This window comes from Tursiops truncatus, chromosome 5, assembly GCF_011762595.2.
Source record: "Tursiops truncatus isolate mTurTru1 chromosome 5, mTurTru1.mat.Y, whole genome shotgun sequence".
NCBI lineage: Eukaryota > Metazoa > Chordata > Mammalia > Artiodactyla > Delphinidae > Tursiops > Tursiops truncatus.
Window position 1 is genome coordinate 121,741,085 of NC_047038.1, and position 19,111 is coordinate 121,760,195.

Sequence of the window (19,111 nt, forward strand, 5' to 3'; positions counted from 1 at the left end):
GTAGGGAAGGGTGGTACAAGACAAGGGTGAAGAAGTGGGCTCGGGCCAAATCATGTAGGCCTTGCAGACCATGTTAAAAATGTTTAACCTTACTCTTGTTTTGTTTTGATTTGGGGGGTTTCTTTTCGGATTTTTAAAAACATTTTTTATTGGAGAAGAGTTGCTTTACAATGTTGTGTTAGTTTCTGCTGTATAGTAAAGTGAATCCGTTATATGTATACATATACCCACTCTTTTTTAGATTTCCTTCCCATTTAGGTCGTCACAGATCACTAAGTAGAGTTCCCTGTGCTAAACAGTAGGTTCTCATTAGTTATCTATTTTATACATAGTGGTGTGTATATGTCAATCCCAATCTCCCAATTCGTCCCACCACTTCCTTCCCCACTTGGTAACCATAAGTTTGTTCTCTACATCTGTGACTCTATTTCTGCTTTGCCATTAAGTTCATCTGTACCAGTTTTCTAGATTCCATATACGATATTTGTTTTTCTCTTTCTGACTTACTTCACTCCATATGACAGTCTTTAGGTCTATCCACATCTCTGCAAATGGCACTATTTCATTCCTCTTTATGCCTGAGTAATATTCCATTGTTTATATATATACCACATCTTTCTTATCCATTCCTCTGTCAATGGACATTTAGGTTGCTTCCATGTCCTGGCTATTGTAAATAGTGCTGCAATGAACAGCGAGTGCATACATCCTTTCAAATTCTGGTTTTCTCTGGATATATGCCCAGGAGTGGGATTGCTGTGTCATATGGTAGATCTATTTTTAGTTTTCAAGGAAGCTCCATACTGTTCTCCATAGTGGCTGTACCAATTTACATTCTCACCAATAATGTAGGAGGGTTCCCTTTTCTCCACACCCTCTCCAACATTTATCGTTTGTAGATTTTTTGTTGATGGCCATTCTGATTGGTGTTAAGTGATACCTCACTGTAGTTTTGATTTGCGTTCCTCTAATAATTAGTGATGTTGAGCATCTTTTCATGCGTTTGTTGGCCATCTGTATGTCTTTGGTGAAATGTCTATTTAGGTCTTCCGCCCATTTTTTGATTGCGTTATTTTTTTGATATTGAGCTGCATGAACCATTTGTGTATTTTGGAGATTAATCCCTTGTCAGTTGCTTAGCTTGCAAATATTTTCTCCCATTCTGAGGGCTGTCTTTTGGTTTTGTCTATGGTTTCCTTTGTTGTGCAAAAGCATGTTTAACCTTAATCTTTATGCATTGAAAAATGTGACTTCAGAATCATCATTTAAGATAAAGATAAGAAACGTTGAACACAATGATGTCAAGAAAATCAAAAGAAATATCCATACTGACTAATGCTGATAATTAATCAGCAATTTCCATAATACCGTACAGACTGAATTCCCTTTCCTGGCCCTACCAGGTTCACTCCATAGGACTGGAGTTAGAAGAGGTTAGTGCCTCTCTCTAGAATGCTGCAAATGACTGTGCTAGGGGAATAAGACCCTGAAATGAATTTTGAAGCTGAGTTTAATAAACTGTGAAAGCAAAGATCAAAAGAGTCTAAAGAAATATTAATTCTTATAGGTATTAAAAAAATAACAAGTGAGGTCAAAGAGTGAAAGCTCTTTGAAAGCAAAGTGAAAGCTTTGCTTTCGGCTTTGCCTAAGTAATTGTCTAAAATAGATGTTCTTTTGTCTGGGTTGATCTTATGAGAATTACAGTGTGTTATATGGAGTAGCCAACTGTGAAGTACATAACCAGATAAAAAATTATATACCTTTTGTTCATTGATACAGTGAAAGACATTATTAAATGCCTTAATAAAGTCTGGATAGACTGTATTCCACAGACTAGCAAACTGAGGAGCATTGATCTATTGTTTGTAGAATCTACTCTGTTCCAATTAGAAAAAACTGTTGGAATTACTTTAATCCATTTCTGCTTCCTCACACCTCTTGCATTCTTTATACTTCTTCCTAGATAACTGTAATGCTCCCATAATCTAAATTTCATTTTGCTTCACTTTCCTGGGCTATAATACAACCAAAGTGGTAGACTTGAATTTCTTAAATTTGGATTTCTGAGCAGATAGGTTCATTCCCCATTTGGATTTCTATTCCCCTCATTATCAACCTTTCCCTGCTCTTTTTAATTACCTAAAATATACTGAGTTGAGATAAGAAAATCAACTTAGAGTTGGAACGAACTTACAGCAGAGGCCTCTGTTACCAGTAAGTGGTACTGTACTATGAATAAATCACTAGATGTAAATAATGTCTGTCTTATGCCTATATATTTTTATTTCTTAAATTAGAAACATAACTTGAAACATTTTTAGAAGGTACAACTCATTTGGGGAGTTAGCCTCCCTGATTTAGTTTTTTTGTATAGGGTGACCATATAATATTTGTCATCTAAGAGGCCTTTGAGTGTGAAAGGGGCTCTATAATAATGTTCAGACAAAAGTCATAAAATAAGACTGTCCTAGTCAAACTGGGACATTTGGGTACACTACTTATAGGTCCTATATTTGTCCTTAGTTACATGCATCTCATGAAGCTTTGGCCTGAAATTCAGTAAACTATGTAATAGAAATGTGTAGCATTAATTGCCGTTTAAATATATACAAAAGCTTTATTTTAAAATCCTTGCCATCGGATTTAAATCATCTCTTGCTTTTCTAGAATTTTAGCCTTTGTTTGTGAAATGATTAGTCTCTTGTTTTCTAAAATCCAAGGACCAGGAGTTAGGGCAACATGTTTAAATTTACCACTTATCACCTATATGCTATACAAGTAACTAACACTATATAGGAAACTATATATTGGTCTTTATTTCATTCTTGAGGTAGATGGCTCTGATTATTTTCTAGTATTAATATTTGTGTCCAGTTTTGCTTTTTGAAAATATAGCATAGATTATTATATTTACAGTTAGGTCTTCTGAGAGTCAAGATCGAGAAAATATTAGCAAGATTTCATCAAGAAGCTTTGAATATGAGAGAAAGGAGATATATTAACATTTATGCAAAACTATAATGCATTGTTCTTTTTTAGCCATATAATTTTAAGAATAATACCTTTTCATAATCTGATAATGATAGCTAAGGAAATGAAAATATTTCACAAGAAATTGAGGGTTTTTGAATGGCTTATTCTGTTTTCTTTTTGTGTTGAGACATATTTTTATTTTCAGTTTGGGATACTTTAAGTCCGTATTTAGTTTGGATTTAATGTAAAATATTTTTCAAATAGGAGCAAGCCAATAGCTTTGATTTTCTTTTCCATTGCTGTTGTAAAATAAGATTTTCTTTCTATACTTTTTTTTCCTGGGGCATTTTAGCTACATGCCCTTCATAACTGAAGTAAGTGTGCATATTTGTTAATGGTGTGCACATCTATATGGCAAATGAGATCCTTTTCATAGGGAGAAAGCTTCCTATTAGGCCAAACGCTCTCATTTTTTTTTTAGCTGTCCCTATTCACATTCTCCTGTCCCTTCTGTTATCAGCTACTAGTTGTATGGGCAAAACAGGTCTGAACCTAATGTTCCTGTAAAATTGGTCACCAGGGGACAGCACAGAATGTGCTTTATCTCAGAAGACAAATGTGTTAATCCTACTCTATAAAGAAGGAGAAAGATAAATCTGACAGAATGAAAAAATGCTAAATGAGCCATTTTGTTTATGTAGGGTTAAAAGATCTTCAGAATTATATTTTTCTTTCAAAATAAGAAAAAGGAAAGAAATCCTGCCACATCTAAAAGTGTTGTTAGACACTAGCTGCACTGAATACAGATTTAAATACGTCCTTAAAAACCCTAAAGCTTCTTTATAGCAAATGAAGCAAAGTGAAAAGATAACCTAAGGAATGGAAGAAAATATTTGCAAACCGTGTATCTGATAAGCGATTAATCTCCAAAATATGTAAGGAACTCCTACAACTCGATAGCACAAAAAAGTAATAACCCTATTAAAAATGGGCTGCAGACTTGAATAGACAATGTTGCTCCAAAGTAGAAATACGAATGACCAATAGGTATATGAAAAAATGCTCTCTGTTACTAATCAACAAGGAAATGCAAATCAAAACCACAATGAGATATCATCTCACACCCATCAGGATGGCTTTTATCAAAAAAAGCAAAAGACAACAAACGTTGGCATTGATGTGGAGAACACTTGTAAACTGTTGGTAGGAATGCAAAATGGTGCAGCTGCCCTGGAAAACAATATGGAGGTTCCTCAAAAAATTAAAAATAGAACTACCATATGACCCAGTAATCCTACTTCACTTTTTCTAATCCCCCAAAATTAAAAGAAGAATCCTGAATAGAGTTTAGTACTCCCACAGGCACACAGAACTATTAACAATAGCCAAGGTGTGGAAACAACCTAAATGTCTATTGACGGATGGATGGATAAAAAAAATGTGGTGTATACATACACTGGAATACTATTTAGCCTTAAAGAAGAAGGAAATTCTACAATGTGGGACAATGTGGATGAACCCTGAGGGCATTATACAAAGTGAAATAAGTCAGTCACAGAATGACAAATACCGTGTGTTCTCACTTATATGAGGTATCTAAAATAGTCAAATTCATAAAATCAGAGTGCAATCGTGGTTCCCAGGGACTAGGAGGAGGGGAAATGGGGAGTTACTAATCAATGGCATAAAGTTTCAGTTAAGCAAGATGAATAAGCTCTAGAGATCTGCTATACAACACTGTACCTGTAGTAAACAGTAATGTACACTCAAAAAATAATTAAGAGAGTAGATCTTATGTTGTGTTCTTACCACAGTAAGATGAAATTTTTAAAATAACCTTGAAAAATTGAAAGTGGTAACTTTTTTTTTCCCATTTTTTAAAACTCAAGGACACTGAGCTGGAAAGGATTTTTTTCCCAGTCTACTAATCTATACTTCAGCTATGCATTTTTAAAATTTCACTTATGTTTTCCTAAATTGTAGCCACATATATTAGTTAAGCATTTAATTCGCTTAATGGTAAAATCAGCAAAAAAGCAGTGGTTAAAAATTGTTGCTGAGTGATCTGGAATTCTTACTAGAAGTTCCAGGAAGGTAAAAGCCTCAGGATGCTATGTAAATTAGAAGGAAAAAAAGACCATCATTTCCATTTCTTCAAAAAGATTTATCTTGTTCTTCTTAATTAGAGGGCAAATGTCTTCTATTTTTGTCATTTCCCCACTGAATATGGTAGCAGAATAACGGCCTCTCCAAAGATGTCTATATTGTAATCTTCAGAACCTGTGAATATGTTCTGTTACGTGGTGTATTCATTTGCTAAAGCTGCCATAACAAAATACCACAAACTGTTAAAACAACAGAAATTTATTGTCTCATTGCTCTGGAGGCAACAAGTTCCCATAAAGGTGTCAGCAGGGTGCATGCTCCCTTTGAAACCTGTAGAGGGGAATCCATTATTGTCTCTTCCCGCTTTGGTGTTTGCTGGAAGTCCTTGATGTTCCTTGGCTGGTAGATGCACCTCTCCAGCCTCTGCCTACATGGTCATATGGCCATCTTTCTCTGTGTGTTTTGTCTGTCTCCTCTTATTATAAGAGCACAAGTCATTTTGGATTAAGAGCCCACACTACTCCAATATGAGCTCATTTTAACCAATCTACAACAATCCTATTTCCAAATAAGTTCACATTCTGAGGTACTGAGGGTTAGAACTTCAACATATTTTTTAGGTGACACAATTCAACCCATAATACATGGCAGGAATAATTAAGTTTACAGGTTGCTAATCAGCTGATTTTGAGATGGGGAGATTATCCTGGATTTTTAAGGGGGTCCAGTGTAATCACAAGGGTCCTTAAAAGTGAAAGAGGGAAACAGGAAACACTGTGAGAGACTGAATCTGCCATTTCTGGCTTTGAAGATTGAAGGAATCATGAGCCAAGGAATGTGGGTAACCTTTAGAAGCTAGAAAAAAGTAAGAATGGACTTTCTCCTAGAGCTTTCAGAAAGGAGTGCAGCCCTGCAGTGAGACCAATTTTAAAATTTCTTACCTCCAGAGCTATAAGGTGGTAAATTTGCATTATTTTAAGCCACTGTGTTTGTATTAGTTTGTTATAGCAGCAATAGGAAACAAACACACTGACCCTAGCTAATGAGGTATATACAGAGACAGTAAAGACTTGGGTTTGAGTAACTTCTCTTTCAATATGACTATCTTTAGATGCTTAGCATTATATTTTCTTTCAGATCCTCTTTTGTTTCCATTCCTAACATATTAACCATAGAATTGTTAACTCATAAGTTTGGAAGAAACTTTGAAGACCCTATGGTTCAACCCACTGTTTCAAGCTTATGGCCTCTCTACATCATTCTTGAGAGGTTATCAAGATTTTGACGAGTGTACCATGTAAAATGAGATTTACCACCTCCTGAGGAATACACGTATCCAAATAGGGTCTTGCTTTGGCTCAATTACTTACCAGGGAAGAGATACTTATAGCATCTTGGTTCATTCATTTAAATTCGTATATTGACCACACATCTAGAGCTAGGTTCTTGGCAGGGTATATTGTATGAGATGGGTACATAAAACCGAAACCTTAGTTCCTGTCCTTGATCCCTTAAATTGGGGGGGGGGGGGGCGGATTCGAACTTCAGTAGCAAGGACCTTATTGCAATGAGTTCTCTAATAGCATACACTGGGAACAAAGACATAGGAATAATCAATTCTGTTTAGATGTATGAAGACCAATAGATGAACACGAAAGTATGAAATAATTGGCATATTTGAGGGACAGCAAGTTATATAACGTGAATGTGGTGGTGACAGTGGCAGAAGATAAGATAAATCAGAAACAGTCTTGGTGGGCCATCAGAAGCTATTGAGTAAAGGAGTGACACATCAGATTCATACTTGAGAAAACTTGTGCTAATGTTGAGAATGGACTGGAAAGAGGAGCCAATTGACTAGTTAGGAGGCTCTTGCAATAGTTCAGGTGTCTATTTCTTAGAATCTCTGGTATCTCCAAAACTCTCTGATTTATTACCTAGATAAAGATATATAGTATCCTTTCTTGTGGTTCATCTTTAGACTCCATCTGAAACTCTAGGAAACAAGTTCCTGAAACTTCAGCAAACAAGTTCCTGAACCTTCAGCAAGCAGGTATTTTGCTGGTCCCTTAAATATTTTTATATTTCCTTATGGACACCTGATTCTTCTTGTTTTATCTGAATTGCACAAATGTTAACTGCCTGGGAATCACTAAATCCTCCAACCTTCCTTTCCACATACATTGAAAAATTCAGCTCTTTACTCCCTGACCATGTAATATTGCTGAAGATTCTTGATGACTTACGTTTCTTCTGACTACCTTTTAATTTCCTCTTTCCACTCAGTCCTTGATCGCTGCTTTATGTCTCACTACCTGTATTCTTTTTTCCTCCCTCCACTCCATTAATCTGAAACACAGAATTCAACTCTTTGTTCCTTCCCCTGAAGTACCATACACTGCAGACTTTGCTAAAGGTAGGTAGTAAGAAAGAGGAATTATTTCAGAGAATAGTGACAATGCTGACCTTTTTTCTGAGCCCTGTACTCTGGGAAAGCAGTGGAGATTAAGAAATCCCCTACCTTTTTGTGTTCTGTGTAAAGGCTAATGGCAAAGGACCATCCTTCCCTGACATCCTCTGATATATGACCAACAGCCATTCTTTCTCATGACACCCAAAAGACTCATAGGTGGCTCTCATTTACCTCTCTCTCTAAAACTTGAAGACCCTTTCCGTTTCTTTGAGAAGTTTCTCATTAATGACATCTTCTTTGCAATAGCCTGAATAACTATGTCCTTAATTGTTCAATGTATTGTGTCTTTCTCATCAGCTAACAATTTAAATGTATTATGTATCCATTTTTCCTAAGACTTTTGCACTGCCCCTCCCTACATCCTGCTAAAGCCCTTTTCTGTTTTTCCATCTAAAATTTCTTGTCTCTTTAATTTATTGGGTTCTTCATCCCTTTCCTGTGTAGAATGCCAGAGCAAAATAAAATCAAATATCTTTCATTTTCTAACAGAGTCTTTTATTACTTTTTAATTTTATTTTATATTTTTACGGATCACCCTGTAGGGCCTCTCTATTCTCACACAAATAGCCTTCTAAAATGCTTTGAAAAACTAAGGTCATTCTTTCCTGAAAACCACTTCTTAATATATCATTTTATATCTCATTTAAAAGACTAAATGCCAATAATTCAGAACCTCTAAAGCCTAGACTGACAACTTCAAATAATGTACAAAAATAATAACTATAATAGTTTTAATTAAAATTAATTTTTTACAATATATTTCATTTAGCAGTGTTTACTAACAACTTTGTAATGTAGATTTTCTTTTCTTCACTGAAGGTGACTTAATGTCAGAGAAATTCAGTGTCTTGCTTTTAATTTTATATAGTAAATTGGGACTAATATAAGACCAATGATATAGTCACAGATGCTAAACTCACAACCTAGTCAACCTATCTACACCTCTATTAAATATGTATAAGAAAATGACAAGGAAAACACACATTACACAGAAACAGGCTGAAGTCCTTGACCACTAATCAGGCATGAATACATGTGTTTGGAAGCTTGATGTGTTTGAGTGAGCGGAGGTTTTAGTCCCATTGTACATAAAGTGTTGTATATATTAATCAGAAGGAGATCTATTGTTTTGTGTTAGGGATATATATGTGTTTGTTTAGAAGTAAAAATAGAAAACGTTAAAACTCGTTGAATTCTGGAAGGTGTTGAGTGTCATAAAGAATATCTCAAGAAGGACTTACTTTGCAAAGTGTCTACTTTCTTGTAACCACAAACCTGAGTTAATCCCATACGGCGCTTGAGGGTCAGTCTCACAGAGCAGAGCATGCACCTAATTGCCGCCTAGTGTGAGTGATAATAAAATAAGAAAAGGCATCTGTGGTTGGAGCGATCTTAATTAGGAGAAGAGCTGCTTGTGACATAATTAACTTTATTGGGGGGGGTGGTCAGGGAGAAGTTTTCAAAGGGTTTTTTGTCATGAAGAAAAGATGAAAGGATGAGATAATGAAGAGATGGACATGAATTATCAATTAAGAGTCCTGTACCGAGTTTTCGTCTTCGTGGATGATGCATGTAATACGTAGTCAGTGTAAATAGAGAAAATATCTATGATTTTTTCAAAAGGTAGGAGGATTTGTAGTAACTCTTGTGGGGAGAGAGGAAGGAGAGAAAGAAAAAAATTTATAAATGGAGACGGAGAAAAGAGAATGCAGAGGAGAGAGAAAAAATTCTGATAAGAAACAAGTCAGAAACATACTCAGGCAATGTTGGTTGGCCCAATAGAAGTCATGCAGTTGAAGGGCTAATCCATGTCATGGTCAAAGTTTTTCACTGTTGATGCGAATCTTCTGCCAGGTGTCATGAGTATTTACTTTATGTCTTTAGAGCATCTCTTACCAGACTCTGCTTCCTAAGACTCTCATCCAAGGACTTTTTACATTTAAAACCAAAGAACATAGCATGGAATAAAGATAGGAATACATAAAAATAGGATGGATTTAATACATCTTTCACAGAGGATCATTTTGTAAGAATTCAAGCTTAGAACTTTTGACTAGTCTGCAGCATATTCAGGGAGCCCAGTAAATATAAATTAATATAAAGGTCTATACTATTTCTTTGTTTAAGAAAGTATTGGTCAAATTTAGATATACATACAGTGCCAGTCTATTCTTGAGAGCCAAATGCTTTATAAACGTATCATACAAAGATGAAGAGAAATAAAGGGAATATAAAGTTTATTTTTTTCTTAAGGAAATGGACAATTCATACTACTAGGGAAAAGAAAATGCAGTATGTCTGTGGAAAATAGGCTTATGTCAGAGTAAATAAAGATAACAGTTGTAGAGCAGATATTGATAAATCCTTACAATAGAAAAAAATACTAGAGCATGCAGTGTGAGCACATTTTCCCCTTTTGAACTATTATGTTGCTTTCCATGAACGAGTAATTAAGTAGAATGTTTTCCAGGGTTTTATACATTACACTCTGATTGCAGTTATAAGTATATTGTTAGAGGACATGCTTTAATTACTAATAGACATGGTGTACCATTCTCTGCAATATTTAAAAAATATTTTATGCTTGAGAAGCTATAGGTAAAGACTCATTTTTATTAGGTATTTATTAGATAAATGAAAATAATGAGTGAAAAAGTATACCCATTTCTCCAAAAACTTGCCACAAAAAAAAAAAAAAAATTTTTTTTGAAGTTTGAAGGTAAGCAGAAACCTTGAGTTAACCCTTTCGGTCGTTTGTTTAATTTGACCTCACTAACCTCAGTCACCCATTCACCCAGAGTGGTGTTTCCAAAAATATGGTAAGCAAAACCAGCCACAGGGTATTCCTGTGTCATGAATGTGGTGAGCGGATTTCTAGGGTGGCCTCAGTGATTCTCACCTCCTGGCATTTGTGGCCTTGAGTTTGGATCTATGACAACAGACAAGGGAGAAAAGGATGCAGGTGCAGATGCTGGTAGTCAGGCAGATGGTAACGGGCGTGTGTGGAAGTCTCCTCCGATTAATTTTCTCAGTGAGGTAGAAAGTACTGTAATTGGTTGAGAGCAAAGATTTATTGGGTGATTGAGAAGAGAGAAGGTGTGAAATAGTCATTTAGGAGTGGGAGACTACATAGACCAGACAGAAATAGTATGATTGAATGGCAGTGTTAAGAGTCCTTAGAGGTGGGAGTTAGATATCTGAGTTTGGGGACTGGAAGAGAAGTCTGGGCTAGATGTATATATTTGGGAATCAAGAACCCATCTGATGAGGTGTGAAGTCAGGGAAAGTGATGGAGTAGGAAGCACTAGGAATCTGTCTCTTCACTAGAAAACAATTGTACTGGCAGAAACTGAAGTGTCTGTTTTGGAACTCTGGAGTCTCTTTGAACACTGCAACATCCAGAGGAAAGCTTGGCTGGTAAATTGCTGTTAATATCTGTCCATTTCAGCTTTCAGTGCAGTAGAGACTAACCAGCCCTCACTCTGCCCCATGGCAGGCAGCTGTGGAGATGTCAACCCATGTTTCTAGATTGGGTTGCTGGAGCCAGGATGGGCAATAAGGAACTTGTATTTCAATTATTGGGGCTATGTGTTCTGACTTAGTGCATAAAGGCAAGTCACCATTGTTTTAATCCCTACGGGCTAAAGCAGCTTCCAGGAGACTTAAAAAGACAGAACCTGGGTATTTTTTTTGACGTTCAAAAACAGCCATGCACACAGGGGATTTGTAAGGCAACTGGGCATGCCAGGGAAAGACTGAGGCTTAGAAAAGACTTGAGGCCTTGTTCATGAATAGGAAGGCTTAACCTTGTTAAGATGTCAGTACCATTCAAAGTGATCTACAGACTCAACACAATCTGTATCAAAATTCTAACAGGCATTTTATCTGAAAAGAAAAAAGCCAAACCTCAAATTCATAAGGAATTTCAAGGGGCCTTGGACAGCCAAAACAACCTTGAAAAAGAAGAATAAAGTTGGAGGACTCACATTTCTTGACTTCAAAACTTAAAATAAAGCTATAGTAATTAAAATAGTATGGTACTTGCATGTGGACATTTAGACCAGTGAAATAGAGAGCCTAGAAATAAACACATATATGATCAATTAATTTTCCACAGGAGTGCCAAGACCATCCAATGGGGCAAAGATAGTCTTTTCAACACATAGTGCTGGGAAAACTGGATATCCACATGCAAAAGAATGAAGTTATATGTATATCTATATCTATGTCTATATATCTATATATCCTACAACTCAATAATAACAAAACAAACAAGCCAACTTAAAAAATGGGCAAAGTTCTTAAAATGACATTGTCCAGTGTAGATATACAAGTAGCCAAAAAGCACGTGAAAAGGTGTTCAATATCAGTAGTCATTAGGAAAATGAAAAGCAAAAGCAAAATAAAATACCACTTCATAACTACTAGGATGGCTAGGATCACAAAAACCCAGCAAATAACAAGTGTTGGCAAGGATGTGGAGAAATTGGAACCATGTGCATTGATGATGGGAATATAAAATGGCACATCTGTTGTGAAAAACACTTCAGTGGTTTTGCAGTGGTTAAACACAGGACTACCATATGACCCAGCAATTCCACTGCTTAGGTATATATCCAAAAGAATTGAATGCAGAGACTTGACAGATATTTGTACAGCCATGTTCATAGCCAAAAAGGTAGAAACAATCCAAGTGTCTATAACAATGAATAGATAAACAAAATGTGTTATACACATACAATGGAATATTATTCAGCCATAAAAGGGAATGAAATTTTGATATATGGACTTTGAGATGATCATGCTTTGTGAAATAAGCCAGACACAGAAGGACAAATATTGTATAATTCCACTTATATGAGGTACCTAGAATAGGCAAATACATAGTCAGAAAGTAGAATAGAGATTACCAGGTATTGAGGAGAGGGTGGAAGGGGCAATTATTATTTAATGGGTACAGAATTTTGTTGAGGATGATGAAAACATTTTGGGGATAGATAGTGGTGATGGTTACACAACATTGTGAATGTATTTAATGATATCAAATTGTGCTCTTTTAAATTGCTAAAGTTATTAATATTGTGCTGTGTATATTTTACCATAATAAATTTTTTTTAAGAAGGAACCCATCTGAAGTTTGCATTCATGGATTTAGAGTGAGTCCAGTCAGTATGGTTGAGTATTTTTCTTTAGCATTGCAGGAGTGATTGACATGCCAATGAATAATTGAGATAATTTACATCTTATAGGAAGACATTCTACTATTCATATAAAAAGAAGCTTTAGGAATTCAGAGAACTAAGAAATTAGGATAAGTTAGACTGGTTGAAAAAGGCTTTGTGAAGGGTACAGGATTCGAATAGAGCCCTGAAGGACTTAAGTATTTGGATTTACGAAAGAAGAGGAAATTAAATCTTGGTAAGGAAAACAAGGTACATTAGTCTTGGATTCTGTAATTAGCATGGTATATTCTAGGGTAATGATACAGGCTAAGTTTGAGCAGATGATTAATGTAAAGACGTGGAATAGACACTTGGGACATGTATGGGATAAAGACATGGAAGGTAGTGTAAAACTAAACTTTAAATGGTCTTTAAACCTAGGGTGAAGAATTCAGATTTTTTTTTTATGGAACTGGGAGCCAGTGTTGTACAGCATAGAGGTGATATGATACAATCAACATTTTAGGAATATTAAATGAGTAACGCTATGTTGGGTGGATTAAAGTGAAGTTACAAAATATTAAACAAGAAATCTAGAAAAATTATTTTTCTCTTCCTAAATCTAATGTGACCAGCTCTGTGACTTTGGGGAACTCACTTAGCTCCTCTAAACTTCAGATTTCTTATCTGTAAAATGAAGGGATTGAATTTTTCATTATGATGGAATATAAGAAAGTCAGGTAAAGGACATAGTTCTAAAGCACACCTATGATCTGCTGCTAAGATGCTTTAGTAAAATATTAATTAAAGAAAAAGTATATAAAAATTTCTTTAGAATATGATTCCATTAAAAAATTAAAACAAAATTATGTGTGTTAATAATGAATGTTATTCACTTTAAAAGAAATGGAAGTAAATGCAGCAAAATCATAAGGAGTTTTGTATTAGAAGTAATTTATTCATATTTTTAATATTTTTATACTTTGTAAATATAATGAGCATGTACTACTTCAATTAAAAACAAATAAGAGTTTTTGGTTCTAGATTAGAACTTGGGATTCTAGAATACTGTAGTGTTGGTAAGGTGTTAGGGACCTAAAATTGAAAGATAGCCAATATGTATGCATAGAAAGAGATCTGAGAGAAAATCTGAAGACAATTGTCAGGGTTTAGTAATTGGGTGAGAATTTGAAGTCATTCTCATTATCTACTTTATTTTCTTTCAGTTTCTTTACTAGAGAGGACCACAAATAAATTTCCATTTATTAGGCATACCCTGACCCATTCCAAATCAATGCTCATATATACAATTAGACCTTAACTGCTATTTGACAATTCAGTTATATTTATCTATTTGACTCAGTGAATACTTTTCACATTAGCTGTTCCAAATTTTTGGCTCTTCCCTTAAAATATCTAATTCCCTATCGAATTCTTTTTTTTTTTTTTTTTTTGCTTTCACTTATGATAGAAATTTCTTAATAGAAATGCCCTCAATTTGACCCTTATCCTTCATCTCGTGCTGCGGGTAACTATTCATAGTGTCTCATTTTCCTCTAAAAAGCATATCCATTTGGAAAATAAGTTGCATGGTTATCATAACTTTAGGAAACATATAAAACTATTTTGTAGTTGTGTTGGGGATCCCCAAGACCACTCCCAGAGTTGATGACTCACTAGAACAACTCCCAGGAATCAGAAAAACTGTTATACTCACAATTACTATTTATTACAATGAAGTGATACAGATTAAAATCAACAAAGGGAAAAGGTACATGAGATGGAGTCCAGGAGAAACTAGGCACAAAGTCCCAGGTGTCCTAACCCAGTGGAGTCACATAAGGATGCACCTAATTTTCCAGCAGTCATATGTGACAACATGTGAAAAATGTTGTCAAAAAGGAGGCTTACTTGAGCCTGGTGTCCAGAGTTTTTATTTGGGATCAGTCACATAAGGCAGACCTTCTTTGAAATGTGTAGGGTTTAAGCAACCCAGGCCTGCTGACCCTTGCCTGCATAGTAGTTTATATCTGAGAACTCTATTTTCTGAAGTTCTTACCTTACAGCATCGTACAATATTTGTATTATTATTTCACGGAAGAAAGGAAGGGTCTAGACAAGGTAACTATGAATATTGTGTCTACAGAGCACTGTGCTTAAGATTTACATGAATTATTTCATTTAGTCTGTGCAATAGTCTTATTTATTTATTTATTTATTTTTGGCTGTGTTGGGTCTTCGTTTCTGTGTGAGGGCTCTCTCCAGTTGCGGCAAGCGGGGGCCACTCTTCATCACTGTGCGCAGGGCCTCTCACTATCGCAGCCTCTCCTGTTGTGGAGCACAGGCTCCAGACGCACAGGCTCAGTAGTTGTGGCTCATGGGCCCAGTTGCTCCGCGGCATGTGGAATCTTCCCAGACCAGGGCTCGAACCTGTGTCCCCTGCATCGGCAGGCAGATTCTCAACCACTGCGCCACCGGGGAAACCTATGCAATAATCTTATTAATAAAGTGTCTATTTTCAGCTAGTTTCTTCAAATAAATGGAGTTTATATTTTTTAGGTGTTACCACCTGAAATATAGTTCTGAAATGGCTTTCTTAAGTTCCTAGCAGTCTTTTATATAAAGCTAAAGTTCTTCTTCTCATATTTCATCTTTCTGGTTGTTGCTATATCAGTTTTTTGATCAGGTCTTTCTTGAAAATCTTTCTCCACTTAACATCAATTTTGTCTACTCTTTAGGTTTTCTTCCTACCTCTTCAACCTATCCTATGTTAGTTTTACTCTTTCTTTCTCCACTCTCCATTCCACTTGGTCTTTTGGAAATATGGAAGATTAGCTATTTTGAAAATCCTTACACTGTGAAGAAACTCTGGATAAAATAAGACAAACATCCTTTGAAATTCAGAGCTTAGCTTTCAAGCGGTACCATCTCTTAGTAATAAGTGCTTCTTAATGCTTTGACTGCCTTGTGGAAAGTAGGGGGGTTGGCATTTTGATAACCACATAAAGTAAGCAGAAACTGATACTTATACACAAAACTAGGATTTTCTAAGGACTACATTGTCAGTTAAAGGATGGGCTGGGAAAAAATATCTAATATATCATCAAAGAAAAGCTATGGGAAAGCATTTTGTTTTGGCCTGAATAAAAAAAATTCTCTGAGAATTCATAGTCATAAGTCTGTATTCACTCAAGTTTCATGTTTGCATTATGATTTTCATGATTTTGGAAGACTTCAACCTGGGAAAATGACATATAAAGTAGTTGTATGGTGGTACCATCTCTAGGGTGCTTGATAGAAGCAAAACTACCTCTACAGGGAACTACCTCTACCCAGTCCTCACAAGATTCTCAGAAATAAACCCTGCTGAACATAAGTTCACAATCCACAATTAAAAGTTGCACAAGTAATATATCATATCTGCAGAAGGAACAAACATCAGAATTAAATCTTTTCCAAGAACTTTAGAAAGTAGAATTAGTAGATATAGACTACAAAATAGTCTCATATGTTTCCTAGAGTTATGGCAACCATATAATTCATTTTCTCACATGGATATGCTTTTCAGAATGAAATGGGCCACTATAAATAATTGTACACAGTACAAAGGTACTAATTAGGTACTGTCCTATGCTAACTGAGGTATATGGTCACCCTATCTAAAATAAATCTTCCCAAAGTTCTTTTACTTGGATTTATCTCTATGTCAATAAAACAATAAAATAAAATTTATTTAAATTATTCTAGTTCCTTTATAATTTTCATTAATTCAGACTGAGCTATTTCTTAAGTTGGTAAGTTCTTATACTATTGCTGTTAATACTTCGGCAGATATTTTCCTAGTATGAATAGTTAGCAAAAAGAGAATAAAATGGTGAATAATGAGTGAGTAGAAGCCACTCATGTAGTGATATTCATTAAGAAAAAGCAGTGTGAGTGTGTACTATATAACTAGTATAATCAAGTAGATATAAAAGGTAAAGGTGCATCCTCTTCAGCTTTATTAGGGCCCAAAGCTTCCAAATTTTTAGGTTTAAATAAAGCAAGATAAAATTATTAGTAGTAAGAAGTATGGAAGACCCTTGACTTTTTGTTTCATTTATCATTCAGTGATTGTGTGAATCATTTTATTTATTCTGTTCATAGACATTGTTCGACGCACACATTGATTTGAGGTCCCTGTAATGAATCGTCTGGCAGCTGACTGGGAACTGCTTCTTTATATAAGAGCCTTCCCTGAGAAAAGAGTAGATACCCAAAACAGACTTTCCTAAAGCCTTGGGGATATATGGAATTAAACTTCTTTCTGTGGTAGTAAGGAAGTAGTTAGAAACAAATTGGACTACTAGAATTCTTTTTCTTACTCCAGGGTTTGGCAAACTGTGGCCTACAAACTTAAATCTATCTAGTTTTGTATGGGCCATGAGCTGAAAATCATTTCGCATTTTTAGATGTTTGAAAAAGAAAAAAGTCAAAATAAGAACACTGTTTTGTGTCAAAGTATATGAAACTCAGTCTCAGTGTCTGTAAATAAAAGTCTTATTGGAATACAGTCATGCTCATTTGTTTACAGATTGTCTACGCTGCTTTCATGCTATAATGGCTGAGTTGAATAGTTGCAGCAGAGACCACATATTTATTATCTAGTCCTTTTGATCCTTGATCTATATAGCCAGGAAATAATATGACAACACAGATTAAAACTCTAGCATTGCCACTCTTAACAGTTGTGGGGCCTTGAGCAAGTTGCTTGATAATCTTAACTTTTGATTTACTCATTCAATCAAAGAATATAATAAAAGTACCTACTCTGAGGTTTTAAAGCTTAGCTGAAATGGTATATTACAATGCATGGGAGATTTCTCCTAGTTAGCTAACATCCCACCTATTCCCCGCCCCATCCCCTTATCCCTTTACTGTCCACTAATAGAGGCTGGAAAAGCTAAATGCTCTCTTTTACATCCTTTCTTCCATCTAGGGTTGATTATGTAGTTCTATTTCAGCAATGGAACAGAGTTCAGTAGGACTAAAATGAGTGAGGGGAAGAGAAGAGAGGGATGAAATCAGAGACAGATGTGAGGACTAAGTTGTGGCAGCTGTCTTGCCAACATAAGGGAACGGTGGATGGGATCACATACAAACCTACTCTGACATTGTTGGGCAGCTGACCCATCACTAGAAGCCACCTAACTCAAGACTTCTTGCTATGTGAGAGAAATAATTACCCATTTGTTTAAGCCAGTAGGTGGGTTTTCTGTTATTGTTGACAAAACTATACCTGACTAAAGTGCTTAGTTTGGTGGCTGGTATATGCAGTTGCTCAAAGCATGTTGGCAAATAGTTATATGTGCGTTTCAAGGTCAGGCAGTCCAGTATAGTTAGAGGATAACAGGCCTTTAAACATAACAACAGTTAAGAGTTACAATAGACAGTAATCAGAAGATTTAGAAAATGGTGTAGAAATAGAAATAGGGTATTTTAGGAGCTTATGAGTTTTCCATTACTGTGATAATTTGTGATATGTTAAGAGGTACACAGAGAGTTGAACCTGCTGTGCCCTTTGCCATACTAGGTAAACAAAAGTTTAAAAAGATGGCAACAATGATGTCAGTATAATTTGTTTAAGCCCTTTACAATCCCTTTTAAAAAATCCTACTACTAGTAATTGATGGCTTTATGATGTAGCTAACTAGATGTTGGATATGATCTTATCTCACAATATCATCCGCTATCTATTAAATCCCGGCATAACTATGAGCCAGGACTTTGCTCTTTTACATGTGTGATATGGCTGAAATACAGCTACTTCTCAGTATTTTTCTTTGTGGATGAAGTTTTGTTCCTTCCTTTTCTGCCAATAATATAACTTATTGGAGAAGTTCCACTGTTAAATTAGGTAATGATTGCAAGTATATTGAGAGGGAATCCCATTGGGTAAAGCCTGAACAAATAATTTTTTAGTACTTTTAGCTTTGAAATCTATGGACTGAAGTATGAATATCATTTCAGCCTAGTTATTATATATTGCTTTGTTTTTAAACTTTTTAAAATGGATTCCTTTAATTTAGTAAGCTAGAGATACAAATTGTTATGGTTTTATGTGTGTACAATGTACCAAAATATATTGAAGGTTTAACTATAAAGTAATGGTGCTGTCCGTAATTCTCATGTGTATGTCTGTTTCATAACTTTCATTCAGCCACATTTTATCCATCAGTATCAAATGACCATCTGTATAAAGAAAAGTAAACCTGATGTAAAGGTTATAACATTACATAGAAACGGGCAATTGGAACACCCAAGAACTTTTAGAGAAAAAAGATGAGGTACTTAAGCCCAAAAGATAAATTAGTTCAAATGACTCTCATCTTCTCATACTACGTCTTATATAGAAGAT

The 19,111-nt window shown here is 35.4% G+C and overlaps 1 protein-coding gene across 1 annotated transcript in view; it reads left to right on the forward strand.

Moving 5' to 3' along the window:
• Window positions 1-19,111, forward strand: part of STPG2 (sperm tail PG-rich repeat containing 2) — a 423,221-nt gene that overhangs the window by 116,404 nt on the left and 287,706 nt on the right. The window lies entirely within an intron of this gene.